Source organism: Oncorhynchus clarkii, chromosome 3 (genome assembly GCF_045791955.1).
Source record: "Oncorhynchus clarkii lewisi isolate Uvic-CL-2024 chromosome 3, UVic_Ocla_1.0, whole genome shotgun sequence".
Lineage (NCBI taxonomy): Eukaryota > Metazoa > Chordata > Actinopteri > Salmoniformes > Salmonidae > Oncorhynchus > Oncorhynchus clarkii.
Window position 1 is genome coordinate 1,286,125 of NC_092149.1, and position 6,587 is coordinate 1,292,711.

Consider the following 6,587-nt stretch of genomic DNA (forward strand, 5'->3'; position numbering starts at 1 on the left):
CTGTGTCTAACAGGTGATGTTTATACTGTGTCTAACTCAGGTGATGTTTATACTGTGTCTAACAGGTGATGTTTATACTGTGTCTAACAGGTGATGTTTATACTGTGTCTAACAGGTGATGTTTATACTGTGTCTAACAGGTGATGTTTATACTGTGTCTAACAGGTGATGTTTATACTGTGTCTAACAGGTGATGTTTATACTGTGTCTAACAGGTGATGTTTATACTGTGTCTAACAGGTGATGTTTATACTGTGTCTAACTCAGGTGATGTTTATACTGTGTCTAAAATGTGATGTTTATACTGTGTCTAACAGGTGATGTTTATACTGTGTCTAACAGGTGATGTTTATACTGTGTCTAACAGGTGATGTTTATACTGTGTCTAACTCAGGTGATGTTTATACTGTGTCTAACTCAGGTGATGTTTATACTGTATCTAACTCAGGTGATGTTTATATACTGTATCTAACTCAGGTGATGTTTATACTGTATCTAACAGGTCATGTTTATACTGTATCTAACTCAGGTGATGGTTATACTGTGTCTAACAGGTGATGTTTATACTGTATCTAACAGGTGATGTTTATACTGTGTCTAACTCAGGTGATGTTTATACTGTGTCTAACAGGTGATGTTTATACTGTATCTAACTCAGGTGATGTTTATACTGTGTCTAACTCAGGTGATGTTTATACTGTGTCTAACTCAGGTGATGGTTATACTGTATCTAACTCAGGTGATGTTTATACTGTATCTAACAGGTGATGTTTATACTGTGTCTAACAGGTGATGTTTATACTGTGTCTAACAGGTGATGTTTATACTGTGTCTAACAGGTGATGTTTATACTGTGTCTAACAGGTCCTGTTTATACTGTGTCTAACAGGTGGTGTTTATACTGTGTCTAACAGGTGGTGTTTATACTGTGTCTAACAGGTGATGTTTATACTGTGTCTAACAGGTGATGTTTATACTGTATCTAACAGGTGATGGTTATACTGTATCTAACAGGTGATGTTTATACTGTATCTAACAGGTGATGTTTATACTGTATCTAACAGGTGATGTTTATACTGTATCTAACTCAGGTGATGTTTATACTGTATCTAACTCAGGTGATGTTTATACTGTGTCTAACAGGTGATGTTTATACTGTGTCTAACAGGTGATGTTTATACTGTGACTAACAGGTGATGTTTATACTGTATCTAACAGGTGATGTTTATACTGTGTCTAACAGGTGATGTTTATACTGTATCTAACTCAGGTGATGGTTATACTGTATCTAACAGGTGATGGTTATACTGTATCTAACAGGTGATGGTTATACTGTATCTAACAGGTGATGTTTATACTGTGTCTAACAGGTGATGTTTATACTGTATCTAACAGGTGATGTTTATACTGTGTCTAACTCAGGTGATGTTTATACTGTGTCTAACAGGTGATGTTTATACTGTTTCTAACTCAGGTGATGTTTATACTGTGTCTAACTCAGGTGATGTTTATACTGTGTCTAACTCAGGTGATGTTTATACTGTGTCTAACAGGTGATGTTTATACTGTGTCTAACTCAGGTGATGTTTATACTGTGTCTAACTCAGGTGATGTTTATACTGTGTCTAACAGGTGATGTTTATACTGTATCTAACAGGTGATGGTTATACTGTATCTAACTCAGGTGATGTTTATACTGTATCTAACTCAGGTGATGTTTATACTGTATCTAACAGGTGATGTTTATACTGTGTCTAACAGGTGATGTTTATACTGTATCTAACAGGTGATGGTTATACTGTATCTAACAGGTGATGTTTATACTGTATCTAACTCAGGTGATGTTTATACTGTGTCTAACAGGTGATGTTTATACTGTGTCTAACAGGTGATGTTTATACTGTATCTAACTCAGGTGATGTTTATACTGTATCTAACAGTTGATGTTTAGACTGTGTCTAACAGGTGATGTTTATACTGTGTCTAACAGGTGATGTTTATACTGTGTCTAACAGGTGATGTTTATACTGTGTCTAACTCAGGTGATGTTTATACTGTATCTAACTCAGGTGATGTTTATACTGTATCTAACAGTTGATGTTTAGACTGTGTCTAACAGGTGATGTTTATACTGTGTCTAACAGGTGATGTTTATACTGTGTCTAACAGGTGATGTTTATACTGTGTCTAACTCAGGTGATGTTTATACTGTATCTAACTCAGGTGATGTTTATACTGTGTCTAACAGGTGATGTTTATACTGTGTCTAACAGGTGATGGTTATACTGTATCTAACAGGTGGTGTTTATACTGTGTCTAACTCAGGTGATGTTTATACTGTGTCTAACAGGTGATGTTTATACTGTGTCTAACAGGTGATGTTTATACTGTATCTAACTCAGGTGATGTTTATACTGTGTCTAACTCAGGTGATGTTTATACTGTGTCTAACAGGTGATGTTTATAATGTGTCTAACTCAGGTGATGTTTATACTGTGTCTAACAGGTGATGTTTATACTGTATCTAACTCAGGTGATGCTTATACTGTGTCTAACAGGTGATGTTTATACTGTATCTAACTCAGGTGATGTTTATACTGTGTCTAACTCAGGTGATGTTTATACTGTGTCTAACAGGTGATGTTTATACTGTGTCTAACAGGTGATGTTTATACTGTGTCTAACTCAGGTCATGTTTATACTGTGTCTAACAGGTGATGTTTATACTGTGTCTAACAGGTGATGTTTATACTGTGTCTAACAGGTGGTGTTTATACTGTGTCTAACAGGTGGTGTTTATACTGTGTCTAACAGGTGATGTTTATACTGTGTCTAACAGGTGATGTTTATACTGTATCTAACAGGTGATGGTTATACTGTATCTAACAGGTGATGTTTATACTGTGTCTAACAGGTGATGTTTATACTGTGTCTAACAGGTGATGTTTATACTGTATCTAACTCAGGTGATGTTTATACTGTGTCTAACAGGTGATGTTTATACTGTGTCTAACTCAGGTGATGTTTATACTGTATCTAACAGGTTATGTTTATACTGTATCTAACAGGTGATGTTTATACTGTATCTAACTCAGGTGATGTTTATACTGTATCTAACAGGTGATTTTTATACTGTATCTAACAGGTGATGTTTATACTGTATCTAACTCAGGTGATGTTTATACTGTATCTAACAGGTGATGTTTATACTGTATCTAACAGGTGATGGTTATACTGTATCTAACTCAGGTGATGTTTATACTGTTTCTAACGGGTGATGTTTATACTGTGTCTAACAGGTGATGTTTATACTGTGTCTAACAGGTGATGTTTATACTGTGTCTAACAGGTGATGTTTATACTGTGTCTAACTCAGGTGATGTTTATACTGTGTCTAACAGGTGATGTTTATACTGTGTCTAACAGGTGATGTTTATACTGTGTCTAACAGGTGATGTTTATACTGTGTCTAACAGGTGATGTTTATACTGTGTCTAACAGGTGATGTTTATACTGTGTATAACAGGTGATGTTTATACTGTGTCTAACAGGTGATGTTTATACTGTGTCTAACAGGTGATGTTTATACTGTGTCTAACTCAGGTGATGTTTATACTGTGTCTAAAATGTGATGTTTATACTGTGTCTAACAGGTGATGTTTATACTGTGTCTAACAGGTGATGTTTATACTGTGTCTAACAGGTGATGTTTATACTGTGTCTAACTCAGGTGATGTTTATACTGTGTCTAACTCAGGTGATGTTTATACTGTATCTAACTCAGGTGATGTTTATATACTGTATCTAACTCAGGTGATGTTTATACTGTATCTAACAGGTCATGTTTATACTGTATCTAACTCAGGTGATGGTTATACTGTGTCTAACAGGTGATGTTTATACTGTATCTAACAGGTGATGTTTATACTGTGTCTAACTCAGGTGATGTTTATACTGTGTCTAACAGGTGATGTTTATACTGTATCTAACTCAGGTGATGTTTATACTGTGTCTAACTCAGGTGATGTTTATACTGTGTCTAACTCAGGTGATGGTTATACTGTATCTAACTCAGGTGATGTTTATACTGTATCTAACAGGTGATGTTTATACTGTGTCTAACAGGTGATGTTTATACTGTGTCTAACAGGTGATGTTTATACTGTGTCTAACAGGTGATGTTTATACTGTGTCTAACTCAGGTGATGTTTATACTGTGTCTAAAATGTGATGTTTATACTGTGTCTAACAGGTGATGTTTATACTGTGTCTAACTCAGGTGATGTTTATACTGTGTCTAACTCAGGTGATGGTTATACTGTATCTAACTCAGGTGATGTTTATACTGTATCTAACAGGTGATGTTTATACTGTGTCTAACTCAGGTGATGTTTATACTGTGTCTAACAGGTGATGTTTATACTGTATCTAACAGGTGATGGTTATACTGTATCTAACTCAGGTGATGTTTATACTGTATCTAACTCAGGTGATGTTTATACTGTATCTAACAGGTGATGTTTATACTGTGTCTAACAGGTGATGTTTATACTGTATCTAACAGGTGATGGTTATACTGTATCTAACAGGTGATGTTTATACTGTATCTAACTCAGGTGATGTTTATACTGTGTCTAACAGGTGATGTTTATACTGTGTCTAACAGGTGATGTTTATACTGTATCTAACTCAGGTGATGTTTATACTGTATCTAACAGTTGATGTTTAGACTGTGTCTAACAGGTGATGTTTATACTGTGTCTAACAGGTGATGTTTATACTGTGTCTAACAGGTGATGTTTATACTGTGTCTAACTCAGGTGATGTTTATACTGTATCTAACTCAGGTGATGTTTATACTGTATCTAACAGTTGATGTTTAGACTGTGTCTAACAGGTGATGTTTATACTGTGTCTAACAGGTGATGTTTATACTGTGTCTAACAGGTGATGTTTATACTGTGTCTAACTCAGGTGATGTTTATACTGTATCTAACTCAGGTGATGTTTATACTGTGTCTAACAGGTGATGTTTATACTGTGTCTAACAGGTGATGGTTATACTGTATATAACAGGTGGTGTTTATACTGTGTCTAACTCAGGTGATGTTTATACTGTGTCTAACAGGTGATGTTTATACTGTGTCTAACAGGTGATGTTTATACTGTATCTAACTCAGGTGATGTTTATACTGTGTCTAACTCAGGTGATGTTTATACTGTGTCTAACAGGTGATGTTTATAATGTGTCTAACTCAGGTGATGTTTATACTGTGTCTAACAGGTGATGTTTATACTGTATCTAACTCAGGTGATGCTTATACTGTGTCTAACAGGTGATGTTTATACTGTATCTAACTCAGGTGATGTTTATACTGTGTCTAACTCAGGTGATGTTTATACTGTGTCTAACAGGTGATGTTTATACTGTGTCTAACAGGTGATGTTTATACTGTGTCTAACTCAGGTCATGTTTATACTGTGTCTAACAGGTGATGTTTATACTGTGTCTAACAGGTGATGTTTATACTGTGTCTAACAGGTGGTGTTTATACTGTGTCTAACAGGTGGTGTTTATACTGTGTCTAACAGGTGATGTTTATACTGTGTCTAACAGGTGATGTTTATACTGTATCTAACAGGTGATGGTTATACTGTATCTAACAGGTGATGTTTATACTGTGTCTAACAGGTGATGTTTATACTGTGTCTAACAGGTGATGTTTATACTGTATCTAACTCAGGTGATGTTTATACTGTGTCTAACAGGTGATGTTTATACTGTGTCTAACTCAGGTGATGTTTATACTGTATCTAACAGGTTATGTTTATACTGTATCTAACAGGTGATGTTTATACTGTATCTAACTCAGGTGATGTTTATACTGTATCTAACAGGTGATGTTTATACTGTATCTAACAGGTGATGTTTATACTGTATCTAACTCAGGTGATGTTTATACTGTATCTAACAGGTGATGTTTATACTGTATCTAACAGGTGATGGTTATACTGTATCTAACTCAGGTGATGTTTATACTGTTTCTAACGGGTGATGTTTATACTGTGTCTAACAGGTGATGTTTATACTGTGTCTAACAGGTGATGTTTATACTGTGTCTAACAGGTGATGTTTATACTGTGTCTAACTCAGGTGATGTTTATACTGTGTCTAACAGGTGATGTTTATACTGTGTCTAACAGGTGATGTTTATACTGTGTCTAACAGGTGATGTTTATACTGTGTCTAACAGGTGATGTTTATACTGTGTCTAACAGGTGATGTTTATACTGTGTATAACAGGTGATGTTTATACTGTGTCTAACAGGTGATGTTTATACTGTGTCTAACAGGTGATGTTTATACTGTGTCTAACTCAGGTGATGTTTATACTGTGTCTAAAATGTGATGTTTATACTGTGTCTAACAGGTGATGTTTATACTGTGTCTAACAGGTGATGTTTATACTGTGTCTAACAGGTGATGTTTATACTGTGTCTAACTCAGGTGATGTTTATACTGTGTCTAACTCAGGTGATGTTTATACTGTATCTAACTCAGGTGATGTTTATATACTGTATCTAAC